Raw genomic sequence first — 27,205 nt, forward strand, 5'->3', positions numbered from 1 at the left:
CTCCACCCCCACAGAAAATGTGTGTAAACAGGCTTTGTATCCAAACTATCTAACAAACTCCTACACTTATGACAAGCTGTATAGATTGAGTACAGTTCAAAAGTCTTGCACACATGGTCTCATTTTATGTCTGTATACACTTAGAACTTGATAGGCAGTATAAAACCATTAACTATGGAAGACACATGCAGTGTTCTACCATTTTAGTTAACAACAGAAACTTGTTTCACTTCAAAGCTAGTTTACAACAACCTCAGCTGGAACTGGTTACAAAGCAAGGACACACCTTGTAACTGCGACAATCTTTAACGCATATACACAAGCATGCACACTTCCTTACTAATTAAGTACTCAGTTTCAGAAAGTGGTAGGTTGACAGATTTGGGTCATTGCCCAAGAGGAAGTCTGTATGTTACTTTTCACCAAATCTTTGCTCAGCTGCCAGCTTTCTGCTCGATTATCATTGACAGCAGGAGTTGACCCTGCAAAGTCATTTTGATTGGACTTTTGGAATCTTCAATAGTAGTATGGATCACCATCTGATTGGCCCACATGAGCACCTCCAAGAAGAGGAACCATGCTGGATCACCCAGCAGATATAAGCTAAAAGTGCCTATCTCCTTCAGCCTGTTGTTTCCTTAAAGCCAAAGACACATGGAAGAGAGAAAACTAGGCTAGCCACCTGGGCAGCCTTCTGGTGACATCAAGTATATATCTTGGATAGGCATCTTTAACTGTCTTTCTTTTTTCTCAGAAACTTGGGTTGCCCACTAGCACACCTGGAAAATACTATAGTTTAATTAGTTAATTTAACAGTTACATTTCTGATTATTCCACTCTACAGTAAAGTGTCCTTACAAACACATGGTCTAGCTTCAGTTCCTTTTATTTACTGCATCTTTCAGAACAGGTGTATTTCACTAACTTGATAGCATAAGCATGTTTGATTGCAAACATTAGACTTACTACTTCACTTTATCACTTAAACTAAAAGAAATCAATATGAACACAACCCATTTCTTTTCTAAGAGGATAGCCCATGAGGTAAACCATCTCATTAAAGTTTGCAATATTTTTCCTAAAGCTGGATCACTTGTAGTTGTCTTGCCCTTTATACATATTTTAATCAGAATATTAGATTCCATGAAGTTCCCTGTTTACTGGTACATCAGATAATATCAGTGGTTGAAATTAATTTAATATTTAATCAATTCACTCTTTCACAGAAAGGGAATAAGGGGAAATCTCTTTAGCTGCACCAGCAGCCATTAGACCTTGGACTTTTATTCTCTTAGCCCTCTGTGATAGGTTTTCTACAAAGCCTTGATGCTTGAGAAATTACTAAATAGTAATAACTTATAATTTTGGGACCTTAGTTACTACATGTCTTTTTAAAGAAAGTTACTATATTGCTCTATATTGTCTTTTCAAACAAATTTTGAGTCCTTTACTTCTGAACAGTTACTCTCAGGAGCAGTTCCATTAACGTTAATGGAATTACTTGAATGTGTCTAGTCAGTGTCTATAATAAGTTCACAATCTGCAACTCCAACTACTTGCTATTCAGGCAATGGAGCCATCCCAATGCACTGGACTAGACCAAATGGAGTATTAAAGTTTGGGACACTTTCTTGATGGGGGGGGAAAATAACATACTTCAGGAGAAACTCATCATAAATATACACACATATGCCTATTATTTATCTTGTATGCTGAAAATTTCAATAGGGCTTGAACTCTCAACCCTCGTTAATTTTACATACTACCTAATCATTTTTGTAAGAACTTAATACAGAGCATTAGTTCAAAAAAATTCATACTCTTAGGCTGCTCCCTATTTTTCATAATGTATCTTGAATATATCCAGTTATATTTTGTTAATCCTTGCATCTTCAATAAAACAGATTATTTAAAAATAAATCAGTAAAAACTCCATACATTCATCTACTGTGAATTCCTGTGAAACTGTATTTCTATTTTAATTAAGAATGAATTAATCATACATATTAGAGATGGAAAAAATCTACTGGGTGATATCATCTCTGATCCTACATGGCTGCAGTCAGTGGGAATTTTGTCATTGAATTTAATCAAACCCTTTCTAACAATAGTGAGCACATATTCACATAGTGCTCCCATTGACTTATTGGAACTACTGGGGTGAGTGAGGGCTCACCAATGTGAGAAAGGATTGCACAATCTAGTCCAATATGAACAAGATGAAGGCTCCCATCAAATTCCCTGCTGATACTAGTTTGTTTTCTATTGTACATTTAATTCATGCTGAAGATTTATTTTGAAAATTACATTTAAAAAAAAAAAAGGCACCACACGAAAATTAGAATGGAATATTGCTAATACACCTTAGGGCAAAATTCACCTCTGTGCAAAGGGCTAGCATGAAGTCATAATGGGACTTACATGGTGCATAGGCTTTGTACCACTCCTCTGCAAGGAGTTGAAATTTGCCATCTAGTGAGTATCTGATGCATTTTAAATGACTGAATTTTGTGACTTTGCAAGCAATCAGACTATGAAGCATGTTGGAAGCTGGCAGGTAAGCCATCTGATCAGTTGGGCACTAGTCAGTTCCCCTGAAGAAGGTTGACTGGGGATATGCCCCTAATTAGCTGATCAGACTGGGAGGGCTCATGAATCAATTAGCCATCAGCTGAAGGGTATAAAAGAAGACACAGGAAAGCCATAAGGGGGAGTAGCTACACAAGCTGAGTTTAGTATGTACTGAGCTCTTAATGAGGGGAGACTTTTGTTTTTCCCCTGGTCCTGTGGGAAAAAGCTAATAGGGAAGAAACACTTTAAATACTTTGTTATATAAGACTATATTAGTGCTAGGACGATAAATAACTCAAATGAAGTTACCATTTACTGGACAGAGTCTGAATGGAAAAGCAGAGCATGTGGATGGAATGCACCCTGTTACACAAAGAAAGCTAAAGGCAAAATAGTACCATCTGTACTGCATTAATTACTCTGGTAAGTAAAGTTTAGTGTCCCTTGTAATACTTTGCACCATATTAGTAAATATGTGAAATATCAATTTTAAATTAGTGAAGACTTGGTAATATGAGTCTTGTAGCCTTTTGACTTGGTTTGGGTACAAAATGCAGGGGGTCATTATCCACAGGTTCTCTGGTTGTGGTTATGTGACATTTATTATAAAAAATTACATTGGTGAGTCACAAGAAGAAATATGAAGACTCCATTCAATACCTAAATACATACAAGTATAATAGCCATTGGATGGGGAAAAAAGTATAGCAAAAAGACCCCCCCTGTATTGTGTATACTCAAAACTTGATGGAGAGCTTGAGACTAGGGAAATACATGAGGTGATGGGAATAGTAAGTGGTGAAGCATCAGAAGTGGGTATGATGTTCAATGTTTCCACCATCTTTATTTGGTCCCAGACCCTTGCCCATGTTTGTCATTATGAGGGTTCTGACTTATCTTAAGATATTTGCATCAGTACATTTCCCAGAGGTTTGCTATGTAAGTTGTGGTTTTGCTCCATGGTTACGTACACCAAAAGCTCCCTAAAACCATACTTTTTTTAATCTTGTTTTGTGGCATATGGGTTTATCACAGACATATATGGTAAAGTCTTATTATATTAGGTCAAGCATTTAGGTTAAGTATTCAGCCTTATGCTACCTGATTAGGCCTTATACATTTTGCAAAGCCTATTTCAACTAATTTTACATTTGTTTCCCCTGTTTGCATTATACCCTTAATTATATCTATTCTCAGCATCTTGAAGCATGTTAGCTTTTCCCAACATATTGATTAGTTTGGTTTTAGACACAAATTTCCTGAGATCAGGTTGGGAAACAAGAGTCAAGAAGCCCTTAGCTCAGCATTCTAACTTGCTAAGAACTGGGGATAGGGCAGCCTTTCTGAATGCACATTATTGATCATTTGCTTTAGAAAAGGGTCTGTTATTGAGGTTCAGGTATTATGGGTCCTGCTAAATAATAAACACTTCTTATAAGTGCATTTGAACCTTCAGTTCCAAGAGAGAACAAATAGCACCTTAGAGGATCAGAAAATTTGATTCAGGACTGACTATGCATACCCTTACTTATGCAAGGAGTCAATAGAATACAATGGAACTGCATTATTTGTTTAAGGGTTTGGATCAACCCTTAAATTCTAGTTTATTTAAAAAAATAAACAAAAATGTTTACCCAGGATGAACAATTTTGTGATCATCTTCACCCTGATGGAAAATCAAATAGGCAAACAATACCCCATTTTTGATAAATTTTGGAATTGGATACATACATCTGTAACAGGGTCCTCAACCTTCTTTTGAATTATACCACACCTTAGAATTTCTTTAAGTGGAGTTCCTTCCCCCCAAAAAATCTGAGCAAGTGGCATTGCAACCTGATACTTGGCCTGGCATACTTTTACTATGATTACATAGTAATTGGCAGGCTCGCTGCGCTGCCCCACACCCTGAAAGTTTGGTATGACACCCCCCCCCCGGTTGAGAACTTTGGATTTATGAAGTCCACTGTTTATGGCTCAGTTTCACTGAGCCTTCACCTGACCCCTAAAGCCATAGGCAAAATTTTGTGTATCTTCACATCCCAGCTGCTTTTATGTGAAACCTCATATTTTATTGTGTGAATTGCACATGTGTGAAAACTGGATAGTCATGGGATTAGCTTACTTTATTGGTGTGTACAATTTTAGAGCCAAAAATTGCATCTTTGAAAATTAGGCCCTATCTTTGTGCACTTCTGCTGCTTTTAATCTATGTATGGGAGGCACTGTGGTTTAGAAGATAGGGCATTGGGCTGCGAGTAGGATTTCTGGGTTCTTTTCTGGCTCAACACTGGCCAGTTGTGACTTTGGGCAAGTTGCTGTATCTGTTTCCTTTTGTGTAAAATGAGGGTGGCAATACTTCCCTTTGTAAACTGTTTTGAAATCTATGTATGAAAAACAAAGTAATTCTTCTGAAAGGATACTTGGGATAAATCAGAAGGTGAAGTGTAGTAAAATTATAAAACTGTATGATTCTGGATTATGTAGCAATTATATTTCAGTAACATTGTATGTATTGTTGTATGTATGTATGTATTCCATATTCCGATACTGCAAGGTGGTAAATGCATCCTGAGAAGAGGCTCTCTGGATTGCAGGATTGGGCACTAATGTTACATACGCAATATTGTCAAAAGGACACTTGTGAAATATGCTAACAATCTGATCAGGATAGTCTCAATTTATGTCAAATTAAGACACCATACATTAAATAGACATTGCTAATTTACCATGTAAAATATTCCAGAACTCTCAACTGTGTAATCTTGACAATTATATCCTGAAAGATTCAGTTGCATTCAGATCATATTTTAATATGACATACTTAGAACCATAGCTTTAAAAGATCTTTAAAAGAGAGGTTTTCAGCCTAGCTGTAAGTAAAAAATTTCAATACCTAAAATTTGTTTAAAGGTCAATCTCCAAGTTGTGAAAAATCACTCCCAAGAAGGCTTGGTGTCTATTAAACAATTTAATACATGATCCAGTCCTAGCTATTCAGAGGTACAAGAGGGAATGGGCTGGGGTTTGCAAATCTCTAGCAGTTCTCAGGTAAATAACCAGGGTGTCTGGTTTGAAATTTTTTGTCAAAGAGACCATCAGAATTCAACAATCCATTGAGTGGCAGAATATTTAGACTATTGTGAGATTAAAGTGTGACTATTAGCAGGGCTACATGATGTTTCAGCCAATCATTCACTGCAGCGTTTCTAACTATTTGTTGTGTTATAATAACTTGTGGCCAACCCACAAGGACTGAATTATAATTTATTAATTTAAACCAAACTAAAACCTGAATTGTAAAGAACATTCTTTCAGATACATGTCTTTCGGATACACAAATATAGAGCTAAACCAAGGAGAGATGGCAAAGGACAGACTGCATTGTAAATCTTCTTGTACGTCTGAACAGCTTTTCTTCTCTGCTTGGTTTCTTTTCTTCTAAATCCAAAGTGTCTAGATTCTTAGATGTAAGAGGGCAACTGATGAAGTGGTCTGCATGAATCGTAGACTATCGGTGAGAACTTTTACTGTGAAACTATTTTACATGAATGAAAATCCTTCCCATGTAATAATAAAATACTAAAATCTTTTGTCTCTGCCTCATCAACTCACATTTTCAAATGAGAATTGAAAATTATTCCTTTCCTTTTGCTGCCACTCCCCATCTACTCAACCTTTTCTTTCTCTATGATGATATTGTAAATTTATAGCCATTTAATTTGAGAAACCATTTGGTGTATGTTTTGCAGGAAAAGTGTGACATAAAATCAAGTTCTATTAAATATAAGCCACAAGGCAAAATAAATTAGGAACTTCTAAACATGCTATATTAGGTTCATTAATGTTTGGATGGGTGCAAATATCTCAGAGTGCAGAGTCATTTAATAGTCCTTTAGGATTGACTCTTGTACCAGAAATTCAGAGAACTTTAAGATTGCCAGTGTCAATTATTCAGAGCTGCTTTTGAAACACTGCAAAGCCATTTTCCTTCTCTTGTTTGTAGTCTTTCCTCTCCTTCCTTGTCCCCTGTAACAAAGGAAGAGCAGAGGATTCCTAATAGAAAATGATTGCCAGGAGCGAGTTACAATGTTAAGTGTTGGGGAAGAAAGTAGGGGACTTGGACTATTGCAGTGTGTGATTGAACAGTAGTAGCACTGTCAAATGATTTCAGCAGGTAACTCCCAATTACATTCAGTGCATTCACTGATTTACAAAGTCCAGAGTGAAATGGTACTGGGGAAACCAATGACATGCTTAGGGCTAAAATAAGGAGAGGGAAATGAAACACTGGATGTTTCTTTTAAAGCGAAGTTTATGATGTAAAATCTACCACTGGTCAATCATATCCAATCTTTAAAAAGTTTGTTTAGCAGAGAATGGCTCAGCTGCTCTTGGAAATTGAGGCCTTGCTGAATGTGAGACATTAGAAGGGCTGTACTGTAATGTATCTTTGCTGCTGGAGGCCAGCACCAAGCTGTCTGTCAGGTGAGGTATTTTATCTTACAGGATACATTTTTATTCCAAAGTGGGGAGGAATAATGCTGAGTGGGTATATCTGATCTTTCTCTATGGCCCCTATCCATTGCTTATTAAAGAAATTTTCTTTCATAGAATCATAGAAGATGAGGGTTGGAAGGGACCTCAGGAGGTCATCTAGTCCAACCCCTTGCTCAAAGTAGGACCAACCCAACTAAATCATCCCAGCCAGGGCTTTGTCAAAATGCACCTTCTCCTCTAAGGATGGAGATTCCACCACCTCCCTAGGTAACCCATTCCAGTGCTTCATCACCCTCCTAGTAAAAAACTTTTTCCTAATATCCAACCTAGACCTCCCCCACTGCAACTTGAGACCATTGCTCCTTGTTCTGTCATCTACTGCCATTGAGAACATCCTAGCTCTTTCCTCCCTGGAACCCCTTTTCAGGCTGCTATCAAATCCCCCCTCATTCTTCTCTTCTGCAGACTAAACAAGCCTAGTTCCCTCCGCATCTTCTCATAAGTCTTGTGCTCCAGCCCCCAAATCATTTTTTCTGGAAAGAGTCCAGAGGAGGGCAATTTGTCCACATACTTTCTGTAGTGGGGCCCCAAATGTGGACACAATACTGCAAATGTGGCCTCACCAATGCTGAATAGAGGGGAATAATCACTTCCCCCGCTCTGCTGGCAATACTCGTATTAAAACAGTCCAATATGCTGATAGCCTTCTTGGCAATAAGGGCACACTTACTCATATCCAGCTTCTTGTCCAGTGTAACCCCCAGGTCCTTTTCTGAAGAACTACTGCCTAGTCATTTGGTCCCCAGTCTGTGCATGGGATTCTTCTGTCTTAAGTACAGAACTCTGCACTTATTCTTGTTGAATCTCATCAGATTTTTTTTTTTTTTTTTGGCCCAGTCCTCCAATTTATCTAGGTCACTCGGTATGCTATCCCTACCCTCCAGGGTATCTACCACGCCCCCCCCATCTTAGTGTCGTCTCTGTTGGCCAGTGATAAGGGCTGCAAGAACAGGATGACTCAGAGGCACAGTGTGTAGCAACAGCAACTTTATTCGAAGCAGGGTGTCCACTCATTCCAACTTCCAGTGCTGGGGAGTGAGACCTGAGTCTAGGCAAAGTATGTGCATATATACCCATTTACATGCATCTGGGCCCTCCCTGAGGAAGATAGTGTGTCCCTATATTTTTACCTTAAGGTCTTGTCCTGTGCATACACTTAGACCACCCCTAATTTTTATCTTTTTATGCTGACATTCTGGGCTTCAGTTCCTTTCCACTGTATGTTTGTGGTTAGGGCATTTCCCTTGGCCTCTAGCAAGACCATTGGCTGTGGCTAGATATCCACTACCCCTGAAAACTTCTGAAGGTGAAATCCACCCCATCCTCCAGATCATTAATGAAAATGTTGAACAAAACCGGTCCTAGCATTGACCCCTGGGGCACTCCGCTTGCTGCCAGCTGTCAGCTAGACATCAAGCCATTGATCACTACCCGTTAAGTCCTAAGATCTAGCCAGTTTCTATCCACCTTATAGTCCATTCATCCTCCCCATACAACTTTAACTTGCTGATAAGAATGCTGTAGGATACTGTATCAAAAGCTTTGCTAAAATCAAGGTATATCACATTCACTGCTTTCCCCACATCCACAGAGCCAGTCATCTCATCATAGAAGACAATCAGGTTGGTTTAGCATGATTTGCCCTTGATGAATCCATGCTGACTATTCCTGATCACCTTCCTCTCTTCCAAGTGCCTCAAAATGGATTCCTTGACACCCTGCTCCCTGGTTTCTCTGAGGACTGAGGAAAGGCTGACCAGTCTGTAATTACAAAGTTCCTCCTCCTTCACTTTTTTGAAAATGGACACTATATTTGCCTTTTTCTTTAATCCCACTCCCATTGGAAAGCCAATGGGAATTGCATTAGGCCGTATATTAGCATGTTTATGGTACCACAAGATCTCTGTTTTTGTATTAGGGCTAATATCACCTATAGACCGCAACCCCTTAAAGGCTGTATGATCACATGCATTTTGAAGGTTCCATAAATTCTTTACACCAGAAGCAGCTATCATATCTCTGTTTAGATGGAGAAACCGAGGCATTGATTTATAAGTTGTGTAAATTTGTGTAACCATATTTAACCACTTGAAATAGTACATTTTGAGCAGGGCTGAAGGTAAGGGGATACATTCTGCATGACAGGATGAATCAAACTTGTGGGCTAAAAATAGTAGTGTGGACATGGCTGCACAAGCTAGCCAACTGAGTTTGAACCCACCGTGTCAGGCAGGCTTGTACTCAGCTGGCTAGCCATGCCGCCACCTGAGCTGCAGCATCCACACTGCTATTTTTAGTAAAGTTAGCATGTGCCATCTGTCTGGACTGGGAAGTGCATTCTCAGCTGCATTGTAGACATGCCCTCTAACTCAGTCTCTGTACAGTATTGCACTTCTCTCTGCCTGTCATCTCTCTGGTTGGCAATCCACCATCTCCAAGTCACTGTCCTTCAAAGCAACTTCTTTTTTTCTTCCAATCTCTCTTCTGTACCTCCCCTTCTCTCTCTCTACCCATTGATTCCTCAAATGTTTTATGTTAGTCAGGCCTATAATTTCAGTGCACTCTCTGACTTTTCCTTCCATTTTCAATGTCTTGCCACTTCCTCTTTACTAGCTCAAAACTGTATGAGCCCTTGTCTGCTCCCTGGTCCTTTTCTGCCTGGATCCTCCCTCTGGTCTCCCTCGCTTGCTCTTCTCCCTACTCCACTCTGTCCAAAGTGCAACTACTTTTCCCCTTTCTGACCACATCTCTATCCCAAATTCCTCCACTGAATTCCTGTCTCATAGTACATCAAATTTGAGGCTGTCATCACAAGATATTATGCAATCCCAACATTGCTTGCACATCTGCTCTTTTTCCTCCTACTCCAATTGACTTTCGCCTATTCTGTTCTTTATTTTGCTGCTCCTTACACCCGGACCACTGATCATCTCAGCCTTACCCCCTCCCCCAATTCACCAATATCACATTTCCTTCTCCTAACTTCTTCAATTAGGCACTTGCAGTAATTCCTCCTCTCTATCTTATCAGTCTGCACATTCTTCTGCTCCTGAACTGTTATCCCATGTCTCACTTTATTTAGATTAGAAAGTCTTTTGGAGCACAGATCATGCTTTTCTATTTTTATGTAAAGCACATGTAAATTAACAGTACAACATAAATGATTTTCAATAATTATACAAAAGGTGGTATTTTTCAACATAGAAGAGTGATCTATATAAAGGAACCGTTGCAAATGGTGGAAGCAGATTTATGAAAGACTGCCACTTCTTGCAGTCATCTTTCCTCTGATCCTCACTCCGCCTCTGAAAGGCTGCTCAGCATGTGAACTATTATAGCATAAAGCTGTATGGCTGCAGGAAAACACCATCATATATTTTAAATCTCAGCGGTTTGCAATATGTATATATTTTTTTTCTCCAGGTGACTTCAAACATAATATGAAATCACTTACTGGCATGTGTTTGCAGTGATTTTTAGGATCTTTGTCAGACTCTAATGAGTTCTTCTTAGGTCACCACTTGCTTTCATACAATGGGACATATGCCAGGTTTAGACATTTAATTTAAAACTTAACTAATATACATATTTTTCTTGAATTTCAATAAACTTTTTTCTGTGACACTAACTGATGACATTGGATTTTTCTTGTGAAGGAATAAATGGTTATACAAATAATTGGACAATAGGGGAATAGTGACTCCAGTAGAAAAAATATACTGCTCAACATTTATCAGGACCCTTAAATCCATTTCATCGCTCTTCAGTTTATTTTAAATAAAACTGATGAGATGTCTATTGAAATAATATTCCCTATAGCCGTTACTGTTCCATGAGATGCTGCTGCTTTGGAACTTGTAAACGTCCTGGGAAAGTATGGAAACCAATCAATTTGACTGGTAGGATTAGAAGTGCATCTTTAGGGTGGGAATACTATCATTAAAAGCCATCTTTTGGTTAATTCAGGTATGTCTACAACTTCTTTTAAGAAGATTCTTGTCCGTCTTTGGCCAGTAGAACTGTGGTTCCTTGGGAGACTTCAGGGTGGGTGGAGGAAAGAGTTTTAAAAGAATGAGGAAATAAAAAGACAAGGGCTAGTTGGTGAAGAGGAGGCTGCACGAGAGGAGGGGTGGAAAAAGAGTACCTGAACACTTTGCTCACCCTCTCCCAAAAAGAAACTAGAGCAGTCCTGGGGAGAAACACCTCTATCAATACCATTCAGTGACTGCTTCTCATGTAGTCAGAATTCAAGCCATACTATTTCCTTCTGCCTCTACCTGCATTTCTCACCACTCCCCTTTATGTAGATAGCAGGGCAGGAGAGAGGGCAGAGGGGAAGCACTGCTGGAGAGTTAAAAAGGCCAAGTCCGGCAGGGACCCCTAAATGTGCAAAACTAACAAATGTTTCCAAAAAGCACCAAGAATGGCTATTTACTTACCTAGCCCTCACTTTTCTGAACCGGGAGAGTGAATAAAAAGAGTGCAGTCAACCCTTAGAACTAGAAGGAAATAAGGATATTATAAGAAACCCTGGCTTTTTAAAGTTTGAGTCTCTGTTGCTCTGAATATGCAGCTTTCTGCTGTGTTTCCTAATATCACTGTCATGCAACTTCCCCTCCCCCCAAATCTTGACAGCACATACTGTTAAATACATCTGGAACATAAGAAGCAACCGCCCATGTGAGGGGCCCTAATGATATTTGGCCAACTCCAGAGATGACTCTAAAGACATCTGACCAGATGTAACTCACCACCTTCTGGGATTAGTATAAATTGTACTTTAATTTATAAGGGTGTGCTTTAGTTATCTATCTTTGTAAAGATTTCCAAATATTAATTAAACCATTAGTACTTGACAGAGCACACTGGCCCATCTTTCTTTCCTTGAAAGAAACTTGTAGGAGCCTTTTTTTCTTAAGACCTATATTAAGACTTGCAGAGTAGATAAACCTCTTCATAGTTTTTTTGGTTTTTTTTTTTTCCCCCAAAGATGCATGATGTCATTCTTTGCATGTCTTGTGCAGAGGGAATGGTTATCTGTGGTGTACAGTCCTGATGAGTTTACCAGTGTATTTCAAAGCTAACACAAATAATTCCATTTCCAACAAATGTGAATTCCAGGGCTTTTATGACTACCTCTAAGGCTATCTAATGTTATTCACTGCAGTGCATAGATGTTGTGTTATTCAACATATGATGAACTTAGTCTCCTTTATATTCATCGCCACTTACAAATTTGTAGCTTACACTCCCTTATACATAACCTGTGAAGTTGGCTCATTGAATCCAGTTGACTCTATGGGAGCTTAAGTAACTTAGCTGCTGATGTCTGAAAGACACAGGTGTATTAGGATAAGTAATTACAAGGAGGTTGAAAGACAATGCAAGTTATTGTGGTAGTGGGGCTGGAAACCACTGCTCACTCCCATTGCTGGTGGCTATTTGGTCTGGAATGTTTAAGATATCAAAATTCATGTTCCAAACTTAAAAACTTGCTGGAGGATAAGATAGGACAAGCAGTAAAATAGCTTGACAATAGCTTTTATGAATGAATCAAAGATAGTCAAATGACGACCAAAAAAACCCTGTTGGCTCACTTTATGTAAGCAGAGAAAATTTGATTAAATAAACTTGCTGGAGGTAGGCAAGTCTTGGTACTACCTAGTTTTAACGATTTTAATGTAGATAAACGTGGTTTAATCTATTCCCACCTTGCTAGATATTTTAGTCAACAGCAGTCCCTTTAGTGCTGTAAGGTAACAAACGTTCTTCAGAATTTGTGCAGGGATAACCCAAAAGACATCAGATATTGGCAAGCTGGAGAAGCAAGTAAGATAACAAAAGCTAATGCAGGCTTGTTACGTGATAGTTTATCAGCCCAGGCAAATGAGACACAGCCTAAATAAGAATTTCCAAAAGCTACAAAATATATTTTTGCATATTCTTTCTTTAATTGATATATGCTGATTGAAGAACTTGATTTAAATGTCAACTCACTCCATCCAGTATCAAAACGTGACACCAGACACTTTGAAGAATGTAGGGCTGAGTGAGGCTCAAATCTTTGTTATAGCTAATAGTGCCTCAAGAAACTGCCTTGTTACCATGGCAACTTATCACACCCAGAAGTCTCTTTAGAAGGGTGTTGCTGTGGTAACCACAGCTTGTTGATCCTGGGCTGGATTATAGTCGTGAAACCCAGGCTACAGGAAGTCTGCAGGGGGCAGAGATGGGGCCTGCATCTCACCCTGGGGAAGGACTCATGCATGTGTACAAGGAACCACCCTCGTGCCCTGGGCCTGCCTTGTGCTCTGCACTGGCCTGGGTAGTGGCAGTGGTGAGGGCTCCACCTCCCAGGTCTGCCTACAGCTTCATCATTCTATGAATGATTTTAAAAGTTATTAAATTATACATTGGGTGGGGGTGGAAATAACTTTTGTGTGAGCTGAGCTGTCAAAGTCAAACTGTCACTGGTTTATAGAGCGTATTGGACTGAGAATGAATGGGACCTACCTATTTGTTGAACACTCAGCTTTGGGTCAGATCTCAGCTGATATAAATTGACATAGCTCCACTGAAATCAAAGGAGTTATTCACTTCACACCCAGCCACAAAGACCCATTATAACTTAAAAAAAATCATTACATTCAAAAGCTGCTGACAACGTACATCACAAAAAAAGCTAAAAGCAGCGACAAGCTCCAGAGATGATCCCTTGCTTAAAATGGGAAGGGACACAAAAAGCTTTCACCACTTCACCCAATGTTAATATCAGATAAAATGGAGACTGGTCTAATTTTCACAATGAGCACCCAGAGAGATGATGGCCAGTGGACGGAATTCTTCAGGTCCATATTGCAAACGAATGTTCACTGGAGTTAGGTTTGAGTTGGGGGCACTTCCATGTGCTTACAATACGATGAGTTTTTTTTTAGGAAGGGTTTTTCTCATAAATTCTCTGAAATTTATCTGAAGTTGGCAAACTGTTTTTCTGTCATGTGAAGGAGATGGTACGTAGTTAGTAAAAGCAATTTTCACCTGTGGAAAATTAGTCTTCTATATATAAACAAACTATTGGAACATCTGATAGTTGGGTTTTATTCTTTAAATCTTGTCACTCCCTTAGCAATTTCTGGCATTTTAGGATTATTTTTATTGCTAGAATTAAAATTGTCGGGCTGAAAGCTAATTTCTCCAAGAAGCTAAAATAAACCATAAAATGCCATTCTAATTTGAATGAGTTGACATAATCCTTTATTATGATGAATTCCACCGTGCAGCTGAAGACCTCTTATTTATGTCAGCACTGGTGGCTGGTGCCACTAGCCTTTTGACTGGTCAGTGGAGGAATATACAGTTATCAGCATTGTTAGGTTTCAGTTAATCAGATCTCAATCTTTCACACCTTTGCCAGTAATATTTTTAATGGGTTACTGTAATTATATAAAGAGTGCTTGTGAATGTTGAGACCCTTTGTCCCATTCTACTCTGGGTATGACCAATGGAGCACAATTCCTTTAATTCTACAGTGCAACTATTGTTGGATCACTGATCTTGAGACCACAAATCTCTGAGTACCATATTTCTTTCTTTGCTTGGTTTGGAATCTGAAGTTGCAACTTAACCTATGTTTTGTTTTGTTTTTAATATAAACTAGTTCAGTGGTGTGCTTTAAGTATTTGTCAACCCTTGTTAAATTGAGCTGCAGTGAATTGACTAGTTAAAAGGAACTATGAATAATATCTTCTGTGAATATCCACAGTTATGCACTGTAGAGAAACTTCTGAGGGGCTCAGGGGCTGGAGTTCACTAATTACCAGCAAGGCAAGGTTAGACTTGTAGAGTCTAGGAGTTTGCTGGTAAGGAAGACAGACTGGAGTGGCAGAGAGCTGACATAGTCTAATCACCAGCAAAGGTCACTCATAATGAGTCAGAGAAGTAACAGTAGCTCACAGCTCTGGGTATCCCCAGCAGCATGTGACACCAGCCAAGGTGAATATTCTCTTCAAATACACCTATAGAAAAAGCAACAGCAGAAATCTGTATAAAACACAAGCCAAAGCAGTGCACAAAGACTAGAAAATAATATAGATATCACCGAAGGAGCTGTAGGAGCTGCTGAAAGAGGTGATAGAATTTTAAGTAGACAAATTTTTATTTTTACTAACTAGCAAGCTTGCACCAGCTGGTGGCCCTGTTATGGATAAACAAGGAAAGGCCTTAGTAACAGAACAAAAAAGTGATTGACAGATCACTTTCTTGGACTGATTTAGCAGCACTTAAGAAACTATTGACTAATCTAGCCAGTCAGAACTAATGTGACATCTCTTATCACAAACAAAAGTGAGAGACAATAAAGTTAACTCAGGAAAGCTGCAGTGGTGAGCCAGTGGGAAAATGTGCAAAGTTTTGTGGTGAGACCATCGATATAATCACCAAAGTATGGGTGCAGGAAGAGCCTCTAGAACAATGAAAAAATGGCATAGGTCATGATAGCAGAGAGGTGACCTAAGCAACTGCAATAAACTGGAGAGCTGTTAAACTCCTTTCAGTGTTCCTTCAGAAGACTGCCTGCCTTAAGTGGAATAAAGGAAGCATTTGAGATAAAGCAAAGTGAAGAGCAGTCGGAGTTTTAACCTGGAAATCTTGTCTACTAGATTTTCAACCTAAGAAAATCATCAAGCAAAGACCACATCAAATGGCAAAATTCACTCTTCAGAAATGTGGTAGTGGCTTTTGTTTTTTAAAGAAAAAAACATTTGCCACTCTCCATGGTTTATTCTTGACCATCTTGAAATATTACAATATGCCAACAAAAATAATCAAGGGCTTTATGTCCAGGTGCAGCTTGCACAGATAACATACATGTCTATTTGGGCAAATGGTTTAACAAACATTGGTGTCCAAGAAGGATGCATTCTCTCACCTTTCCTGTGGCATTCTCATTGATTTTTGTTATGAGTGTAGATGGATATAACAGACCTGATTTAAGATTTAACAGTATACTAAATTTAGATTTTTGCTCATGACATAGGTCTAAGTGATAGTTCAACATGCAAAGACCAAAAGATTGTCTAGCATTTCAAAAAAGGAGTTAGTTTTAAAAAAATGTAGTGAGAACCAATGCAACTCCTAACTTGAACATTGTTAGAAGCAGAGGAACAAAAGAGGTGAATCAATTCACATATTTTAGCAGTAACATGCAAGCTAATGGGGTTATCTAGAGAGAATGATTTCAGGAAGTAGCGGAGTAGCAGCTGCATCCACCAGCTCAAACAAGATGTGGTAACTGAAAATCTACAACTGAAAAACTAAACAAATTTTTCAACTCAGATGTTTCCACCTTAACATAGTGATGTGAATGCTGGAAATCACCAAATGTATAGACCCCAAAATGTCTTCAAAAGCAAATGCCTCAGGAAAATACTAAGTATTAATTGGAATGAATTTATAACAAATGCCAAGATTCATCAAAATTCCACAACCGGTTGTCTCCAAAGTTATGCAGAAGAGAAAATGGACGCAGCTGGGATATAAGAATGAAGCCAGGATGTCTGCCTGCCTTGGCAGGCGTGCCATTGGGCAGCTGAAGGAACACTGTAAAAAGGACAAACAAAAAGAATCCTTCAGTGGAACAGTACTTGGAGAAAAAAACTTATGGGTCTTAACAACACAACATGCAAAGAGTGGCCCAAGACAGTTAGGGATGGTAGGGCATGAATAAGGCTTCCAAGGATGATTGGCCTAGAAAGGATTCAAATTCCATACAAAATGCAACTGAGAAGACCATTAACTTACCCTGTCGATCTGTCCACTTCTCTCTTCTATGAATTCTACTACTGGCTCTTTCTTCCCCACTGCATAAAGTTCAAACTTTGTCACCAGTTTGAAGGCCTTAAATTAATCTCCCCACTCCCTACTTATGCAGCCTTTTATAGCATTGCTCTATTGAGCAATCAGTTCTGTCACAATCATCACCATGCTTTATTCCATATGAACCCTGCAACTGCTTGCACTCCCCCCAATTCCCCTTCTAACAGTCTCTCCCAGCTCCTTCAACTCCTGTCCTTCCTTACTGCCTCTTGGCTTCAGAATATTTACATCTGTTCATTAAGGGCCCCTATTCAGCAAAGCCTTTCAGGATATTCTTAGTTTTAAGCACACACTTAAGTTCTGTTGAAGTCAATGCACGTATTGCAAAGAGATCTTAAAATTAAGCATGTGTTTAAGGGCTTTACTGAATCATGGTCATACACCCTTCCTTAAAACACATTTATAGAATGCAGGCCTTCATCTGTGATTTTCCCCAGGATATCCGTATGGCTTCAGAATTTGTGCCAGAGTATCATGTATCTGAACTACATAGCATGAGTCTGATGTGAGTCCTGATGCTGCAATCATGAACACGTGAACTTACTCATGTTACCTATCTACATTAGTAACTTTACTATTTGGAGGGTTGGATCCCTAGATTGTAAAATCAGTGGGGCAGGAATCCTCCCTCTTGGTGGTGGTGGTTTTTTTGTTTTTTTTTTTAAACTAGCGCCATTCACTGAACTTTCAGTAAGTGTAGAATCTCTTGTATTGACAAAAACATAAAATTAGGACAGTTTCCTGGATGCTGCAGTCATGGCAAAGGAGTATGCAGTGGCCCAGCTTGATTAACTCAGTTTTCTCTCAAAGTTTGAGAAGGATGGTTTTTGAGGTTTTGATATGGCCTGTGGAATTGATCACCTTATTTATGATTTTGTGAGGGACCCATAGGAAGCAGACATCTCTATAGATTTTGGTAACTACAGAAGCTATATTTCCCTCCTGTTAGTAAAGAACAATATTTCTCCCTGCCAATATTTAATAATAATAATATGATCTCCATTTGATGTCAATTAGCACAATTTAAATTTGGCTCCACATTTGGCCTAGCTGACTTGTGTTCCACAAGGACACCAGTAGTGATAAGTAGCATGTTAGGGTTATTACTTTCCCAATAATATCTATGCTACTGATTGTGAACCTCTGGCTCATCTAGTTTCATCCCACAGCTCTGCTGTTGGTCACAATCTTAAAATAGTGAGGTTTGCAAAACTGAGTCTGGGCTGGTTTTGTGTGTGTAAATCCTGCCTGGTTTCATGTCAGTTTTTTGTTGAATTTCCCTTTGAATTTTTAAGTCCCTGAGAAACAAAGTTGGAAAACAAGTTCACGTTAAACATGGCCCTCTGCTTTTTGTACAACTCCACACTTCCTCAGGTCTTAACCTAATGAGTATAGGCAATAACTTTAGGTTCTGTGGTGAAGATACTCCATGTTCATTAAATGGATCTCATACAAACTATGTCCTGCGAGAACCTTGCTTTTTCCACAGTAGATGCAAATCCCTTCCACAATCTTTGAGGAGTCAGGAATTAACTTCAAGAACAATTGCTTTGCTCAGCTATAAATACTTTTATCAGGACAGAGACAAAAATATCAGTATAAAGGATTGTTCAGGTGCTCCTAGGAGGACTCTCAAATACCTTTCTCTAATTCAATGTACTGAGTCTCTAATGTCTAAATATACAGACTGATACTCTCTAGTCCCATTCAGAGTCCAAACAGCATCCAACTCCAGTCTCTTAGGTCCAGATCCACAATGGAATTTATCAGGGATATAACGTAGCTATAGTGGTGCAGTTGGGCTATGCTCCAATCAGGAGAGGCTACTGTTAGGCACCATTGCAATTATGTTCTGATTTTCCACGAGGGTTAGATAAGCAACATTTCCCATTTTTTGGGGAAGGGGCCGCTAACCTAATTCTTGCTCCAAGACTCACTAGGGCCTTGCTAGGTTCTTGGTATTTAGGCTCCTAACTTTATTGACTTGAGTTGAAGTCAGTGGAAATTGAGAGTTGTAACAGGTTCATTCAAGGCCCTCCTCTGTTCAGGTCCTCTGTGCCCACAAACCGCTCAGACCTCAGCTTCATGTTCTCACCAGTGCAATTTATTTACAAGTTGCTTGTCCTCCACCTTCTATGCACAAACAGTCCAACTTAGGGCTCATAGGCCTTGCAGTCTCCACCTCCACTCCTCCCTCCTCTGTGGCTTTTTCCTTTCTAGCTTCCCCCACCCCCAATGGCCTTCATGTTAGCCAGTGGCTATAAAAGGCTCACAAGCCCAGCAGCCGCTCCCTACTGGCCCACTAAGTGCAGGTTTACTCAGCTGGCTCCAATTCTTCCTTAATTAGGGCTCACGTGACCAAGGGCTGACTCCCAGCTTTCTTTGTCTAGCATCCTGTCACAGGAGTCTAAATAACTTTATGGATTTGGGCCTTAGTCCCAAAACAGGGTATGTTCTGCCCAGTGTAGCAAGCTTGGACATCAGTCCAAGATATCAGTCTCTTCTGGGCTGCCTGGTGTCCATGCTAGTGGCTGCCATGCTGGTCAGAGCTCCTCTGATGCATCTGGGCTGGTCTTCCAGACAAGATGCAAATGTGCCTTAGCCTGCTCCCTAGGCCCATTTCCCTGACCCAGGGGTCAGGTGTTATTCAGGCCTCCTCCAGTGGTGGTCATAGCATATATTTTTGCTGGGCCAGCAAGTTGGCCTCAAACCAGTCAGGTAGCCTGTAAAAACATTGTTCAAGAGCTCTGAAGGGCAGAGCTCTTGCACTGGAGTGGCATTCCTCTCCTCTAGTGAGAAGTGGTCTGGCAGGAAAAAAAGTCAGGGGTGAGGATTTCTTCCCAGTCCTTTAGCCATCTGTGGCTCTGGGGTCAGTTCCCCATTCTGACTGCTTCCTAATCAATCCAAGGCTTGTGAGAGTAAAGGTGGTTCTTTGACATTGCGACCATGTACATGCAGGACTTCACACTTCCCAAATCTTCTCATAACTTGGGCAACAGCACTTCACTTCACTTTGGTTCCAGAAAAACTACCCCTTAATAGACAGAATTTCATGGACTGATAGTGAGAGAGAGTGACATCCCCTCCTCCCCTACATCTTTGGGTAAAACTGCTTCCAGATACGATAATTTCAGTATTAACAGATTGCCTGACACCTCTCCCATAAGAATTGTTTCTTGCTTGTATAAATATATTGTAATTGTTTGGCTGCATGTTGCTGTTCTCGGAAGACTGCCCAAATATCTTCCCGTTTTTAATCTTTTCTGTATCAAACCCTTATCTTGCACATGCTTTGGGTCACAGTTACCTTGAGCTACTTTGCATGTTTGTTGTGCATCTCCTCTATTATTATCTTTTCCCTCTTTCTTTCCTCCAAAGCAGCAGCAGCACTTCTGCTGCTGTTTCCTTGGCTTAGACCCAATTTCCATTTCCTGCCAAGTGCCATAGATCCTACAAAGTGCTTGTTTTGCACTTGTAATTTTGCTGTTTAATATAAAAGAACAGAATTTGCTCTGGAGCTCTTCCATAAATAGTATAGAATTTCTCCTAGATCTCCCACTGATTTGCCAAACTGATTCAAGTCTGTTATCAGAGATACATAAATTGACACTTTTTCCTCTTCTACTTGAACTATAATTTTTACACAATTTTTGTATAAGCATTTATATTCTGAAGGGAGAAAATATTTTCCTATTATACACTAGCACCCAGTATTCTGTTCCCTTCCTCTTTTATGTTCAAACCGAATTAAAGCTGTGTAACAAACCAACAAAAAATCTGGATATTGGGAGTTTAATAGATAGCCGACCTTAAACCCTTTTTAAAAAAGGGGAAAAAGTCTGCTTGCCAGATGACCTCAGAATACCTTAATAAAATCAGGTGTGCACAAACTCTGAACTATCTAAACAAAATAACTTGCTCTCTTCCAAACCACCCCCAACACAAATACCCCGAAGACAGTAATTTAAATTATAGATTCATGTCCTGAACAATTTTAATCTAACAAATCCATTTTTAGATACATAAGTATGGGGACATGATACAGTTTAACACTGAGTAGTAAGGCTTTTAAAAAATAATTTAAGATCCCAACTCACTCACAATACTATAGAGCTGGTAAATGATATAATAATTTTGCTATCATGCTGGAGGAAGGTGAGTGGGGGTGGGGAATGTATACAAATATTTGTTGCAAAAATAGTTGATTGCCCCACTGTTCTTCACATAAACATATGGAAAACTGTGCAAATACTTAGGGTCAGATTTTCAAAAGGCCCAGCCTTGACAAGTGGTGTTTCTGCCTGTTTCTGCCTGTAATATTTGCAATTGCAAAATGGAATTCTAGCTGCAATTTGCACCCCTAATACAAATATATGTAAAAATCAGAGTGACTATCTTTTAATTACCTATTTGTTGATCAGGTAGTTGAAGCAATGATGCTCTAACTGCACTGGATGGTGGTGTGATTAAAGCAATAGTCTGGGACACAGGAGATCTGGGTTTCACATATTCTGCTGGCATAGACTTCCTTAGGCAAGACACTTATGCTGGAATTTTCAAATGCTTGTGCTGAGCCCCAGCTGGCGAGCACAACAGTTCTCTTAAGCCTGTACATGTTTAGATGTCTAGGTGATTTTTTGGAATCTGTCTGCAGTTGTGCTGAAGTTTTGTTTGTTTGTTTGAGTGCTGAGTACTTCAAGAAGACCAGGACTCTGGAGTTAGCATACTTTCTATCAGAGCTTGGAATACTAGAGATGAGCCAGATACCTTGGAGAGCTGCTAGGGCAGACAATGCTGCTTTCAGAAGTAGGAAACCCACTCCATGGAGGGAGAGAGAGACCAATAGACCTGAGGTTAGTCTATATATAGTATTTGTATCAAGACTCTCTGGATTTTGCCATTACTCCTAGGTCCTCAGCAGATCAGCCATGCGCTTACTGTTCCAAAAATGAGTCTGGCTTAATATGGAGTGAACAGAAAAGACCACTAAAATGCAGACAGTACAGATTTGCACAAGACCACATGTATTCATGACATCGGTAGAATGCACATGCCAGCTAATATCTGGCATCTCTCTCAGGAGACAGATATCTTCTAAGGAACTTGGTTCTTCACCCATCATAAACCTTCTAGCAGTTCTGAGATCACCATTGTGCCCTTTTTGAACAGTCTCAGACAGTATTTGGTCTTCTAAAAAAGAGAGTCAGGAATCTGCATCAGAATGGAGGCAATATGCACCCCCCTCCCCCATATTTAACAAGCTATTCCTGGTAAGCTGGATGGTTTATTCCACAGCCATTAGATGTAGGATATCTTTTGTCTAGGGGGGCTGGTATTAATGACAACATGAACCCAACAAATGATGGATCTGGGAATGATGGGCCTCAATAGCAAAAAAAGGATGAACAGGATTTAGAAGCTGGTGGAAGAAGTCAGTCACTTTTACTAAGCCTAAGGGAACAGGATGATAGCCCATGCTTTTTCAGGTAAGCAGTGAGGAAGAAATGAATAATAGGGCAAATAGTCAAATTCTGATAAGATGTTACATGTATGTACGTATTACAATAGGTAATAGGCTCACAACAATAGGTGTTGGATTCTCAAGATCGTGTTTAGAAAACATTGCCATCGGGAAAGAAAAGGAGCAGGAGTGAGGGTGTCAAGCCCCTTGATTTGATCAGGGCTCACCATGAATAAGTAGATCTTAAGTTTACACAGATCAGAGGTTTGGTGGCTTATCTACGATAACACAGCAAATTAGTAGAACAGCCAGGAGCAGAGCCTCTTCTAATTATTAGACCACTTAACTGGGTTCCATCACTGCACAATCTAAACCATAAGAAAAGACTGTTAAGCGTTATAAAATGCTGTCGTTAAAGCATTATGAAGAATTTGTCTGTAATATTGATTTAAAAATGTAACCAAATAAACCATTAAACAGATTGGGCCAAGCTTCAGCTAATGTAAATTGATGTAGTGTCATGAACTTCAACAGAGAGATGGTGAATTGCAGCAACTGAAAATCCAGCCCTTGAATGTGTTGCAAAACGAACGACTTGTTGGATATTAACCACATTTGATTTTATTTTTAGTATTTACAGACAGACAAAAATTGAAATCCCAGACTTCAGAGCAAGTAGTTGCTGCTTTGAACATTGTAATGGAATCATTACAAATACCATGCTGGTATGCAATTTACAATGCAGCTTTTGCAAGGTGAGGTGGACAATGTATTAAGCGATTAGATTTCCATGGCGGGTAGAATTGAGATTGACATATTTAATTTTCCACTTATAATATGTGCATGGCGAAACATCCCTATTATTAAAGTGTTATTAAAAGTATGGAAGGTATTTGTGAGGAGACTGACAGCATTCAGTAACATTTAATGTTTTTAACTTTAGAGGTTCATACAACAAATCTGTTCCTTCCTTCCTTCCTTGGAGGGAGGAAAACTCACATAAAACATGCAGAAGTGAATTGAGGTGAAGTGGCTTCCACTATCCTCATTTTTCATTGAACAGCAGAAAATATAGCCATGTGTAAAACCTATATACATTTTTAGGGTGTAAGGTCTAGTGGCCCCAGGCAGCTTTTTAACTTTCCTTGTTTGCTGATTTATAAGGACTGTGTGTGTTTGAGCACAGGTGCAATTGTTTCCCCTATTTCCTTGATCCTCTCCACTCCTTAGTTCCGCCATTTGGTGTGTAATGTGGAGGTAGCCATGGATTTCTAAGAGGGAAAAGAATTCACTGCAATGATACATAGTCTAGATAGACATGTTAAATTCCTCATTTTTACACAGATGCAAAAATCACACATGGAAGATGAATATAATTTTCAAAGGGTTGGTCTATTGCTGCTGAAACCTTAAACTCTCCTTTTAGGTTCTCTTTTGGAATCAGCTTTTTCACTGTTAAGCAATTGTCATATCATTGTACAAAATAATAGGTGACGAGCTTAAAATGTAGTTGACAACATCCCTTGTACTGGCAAAACAAAGCTTTGCAGCCGTATAATGAACCTTAATGAGAGGGGCTTCCCCTGATACAGTAAAAGCATCTAACACTGAATTGTGAGGTTAATATGCTCTTCACTGGAAAAAGCTTTTGTCCTCCATGCCTATGATCTGCTGTGCATTTCAGACTATCCACTCTCACAAATTTGCCATTTGTACTGGAAGTTGTCATTTATTTTATCAAAATATGGGTTTGAATGCAGCTTTTCATCTCAAAGAAAATAATTTCTGGAAGAATGAGCAGGGTGAATGAAGGAAAATTCAATTACTCATTCACAATCCCATTTAGTGAGATTCTGCTTTTGTCTTTCACAACAAGAAGAGAAAATTTACACAAAGGGAAAGGAGCACCTTGCTTGGATAGGAGCATTCCTCCCACCTAGCTACCAGAGCAGCATATTTCCTAAAAATTACTTTACACAGATGATTTTTTGGTGGGGAGAAATGAAATAATGAAGAGATTTTTACTATGAAAATATCCTAAATAACTCATCCTCCTGAGTGTTCCAAACAGATTATTTTTCAGTTTGTTCATGGCACAAAGATGAAGGGCCAATGAAAGGATGCCAGCTTACACATGCTGGGGATCTGGCCCTGAATTCATGGATCAAAAACATTGTAGCAACACCCACCAGTTTGTACTGCTTCTAAGAACATTTTACAGGCATAGAATTCTTCAAAGCCTGATGTGCTATTTATTATTTATACTCTATTCTACTTCCAACTTTAAGGTGGTTTTAAAAAATACAAATTACAATTGACAGCATGATTCTTGAATAAATACTGAGAACTTTAGGATCCTAAAATATTCGATTTCCCAGATTCCATGTTGATTCTTCTTTGTGGTATGTTGTGCCAATCCCCCATTAAAACTTATGTTTGTAGTTTTATTTTTCTTCTCTGTATGTGCATTAATGGAAGCAATTTGTTACATGCTGATGTGTATTTTGGAGTAAGAAATATTATTAAAGTAAGTTATCACTTGTTAAACAGCTGCTTATTTTGGAACAAGCAGGATTATTAAAGTAATTTATCATGATCTGAGCTGCTTATTTTGAAGCAAAAGACATTAAGGTTGGTTTTCATTGTTCCAACCCTGTATGGGCCACAAAACCCATTGGATAATTTCAAGGAAGTGCTGAAGCAGTGTTAACTGGTGGTTTGGTTTCTCGGTGTTTACATTTTCTTCCCCACCATTCAGAAGTCAGTCAATAGCCAAACAAACCTGGGTTGGTATTCCTATTTATTATCATTCTAAGATGCAGTTTTCCTCTTTTTGCTGTCTATTTGTACATTGACTGACTGACTAAGCACCCTACATTCTACCATAAGGACAAATGAGCTTTTTTTGTCAAAAGCTTAAGCCACTGCTGCATCTGGAAAGGAGTGAGAAGGTACTGTAAACACATTCTGAACCAGCAGCATTTAATCTCCTTAATTAGTTGGGGAGGAAAAATGACCTGTTCCTAGAGCCAAGATATTCTATTTGGCAACTGATTCATATCTAATGCTTTAGAATGTTTTATAATGAACATTTACATTTAAACAACATAAGAAAAATAATATCCTGTGGACTTGCAGTACTTTCTCATTATTTTGCCCCTGAAATTATCTGTTGGTGTCCAGCAAGTCATTGCCGTTAGATCTCACATATAGAAAATGGGTTAATTGTAACCCATAAGTATAGCAAAAGCTAGATCTGCTGATAGTGTGATTTGGTTTTTTAATGAAAATTTATGTAACTGTCTCATGCTCAGACACACGAGGTAAGCATGTGAAGCAAACTCCAGAAAAATAGCAGGAATTATGGTTTTTAAAATTGTATTGAATAAGAGTATAAAACTTCAGCTTTTCTCATCCTGATGTAAATAGATACAAGACAAGGGAATTTTAAAAGGGATTTTATTTCTCTTATGACTTCCCCATCTTGCTTTTGCATCTGCATTCTGAACTACCACATAGGTATATTATGACCTGTGGACTCAGAGCGGCCTGAAAGGCCTTTGCTTTAGGAACATGGGTCTCTGGGAGCAGAGGAATTGCCTCAACTGAGGGGCGGGGGTGACTGAACAAGAATTCAAACAGGGCTTTAGCTGAAGCAATATAACTCATTTATTTTTAGTCAGTAATATTAGATAAAGTGCATAAATGTAGATAATACAAACATGAAACCAAAGAAAGATACAGAGGCCTAGTAGTTTCCTATGCATACATTCATTCCTTACAGTGCACAATTCTACTTTTGGTCATTTTATGTTTGCAGACAAATGGTCGCTTGCAAACTCTTAGCTATTTCAATATTTACAGACAGGTGGTCACTTGTAAATCCTTAGCTATTTTAAAACAAGTGTACTCTCATACATTACCAAATAAGCGCTTCTGTTCCTTAGCCCCTCGGGCTGAGTCAACTCTAAGAAGTATAGCCGTCCCTTGGACACTGCTGGTTCATAGAAGGGCTCAGTCCAGCTACCGAGGATCTCAGTGGGCTGCAGGCCAAAGTGCAACTGATTTTTGGGGGTTTAAATAAGCTCAAGCTGACCAAGGTGACAACTTCACTTGTTACTTTTTGCAATTTGTTAATTAAGCGGACAAGCTTACTTGTTAAACTGACCAGTTTAGTTGTCACTTGCCCCATCATGTAACCTAATTCAGTAACATTTCTGATCAATTTGTTCTTGCGCATGTCACCCCATATATCAGTTTGTTCTTGCTCATGTTGTCACCCCATGTGACACAATTTAGCAACATTACATTTTTAGTTGTCACTCCAGCCAGGTGTAGTCAGCATTCGTTCTCATGTCTGCCCTCTATCTGTGCTGTGCTAGCATCCTAACAGCCCTTATTAGGTCCTTTCGGCCCTTTTTCCAAACTCCAAACTTTTCTATTCTATCTTAAAGCATAAACCCTTTCAGTGTTTCTCAACCTGGGGGTTTAGAGGGGTCGCAAGTGCAGAGCTGGTATTGGGGGTGGCAAGAAAGGCAATTGCCTGGAGTCACAGGGGCACAATGAAACTAAGTTACATGCCTCAGCCCCGTGAGGGTGGGACTCAGGCTTCAGGGGTACAGTAGTTTGGAAAGGTTAAGAACCACTGCTTTAACTATTCTTTTCATATTCTACGTAACCATGTTCAAAATCTAAAAAAATATGGGCCTGAGGTAGGCACCTAAATTCTGGGTTAGGCAC

At 39.2% G+C, this 27,205-nt stretch overlaps 1 long non-coding RNA gene across 1 annotated transcript in view; it reads left to right on the forward strand.

Annotated features, from left to right (window-relative positions):
* The first annotated feature begins 2,765 nt into the window (after positions 1-2,765).
* Positions 2,766-27,205, forward strand: part of LOC137160551 (uncharacterized) — a 93,288-nt gene continuing 68,848 nt past the window's right edge. Inside the window, exon 1 of the long non-coding RNA XR_010921921.1 lies at positions 2,766-2,994. This is a non-coding gene — a long non-coding RNA (uncharacterized lncRNA). The remainder of the gene's footprint in view (positions 2,995-27,205) is intronic.

The sequence above is a fragment of the Emydura macquarii genome, unplaced genomic scaffold, assembly GCF_026122565.2.
Source record: "Emydura macquarii macquarii isolate MOO-44397 ecotype Brisbane River unplaced genomic scaffold, CSIRO-AGI_Emac_v2 contig_2205, whole genome shotgun sequence".
NCBI classification, from domain to species: Eukaryota; Metazoa; Chordata; order Testudines; family Chelidae; genus Emydura; species Emydura macquarii.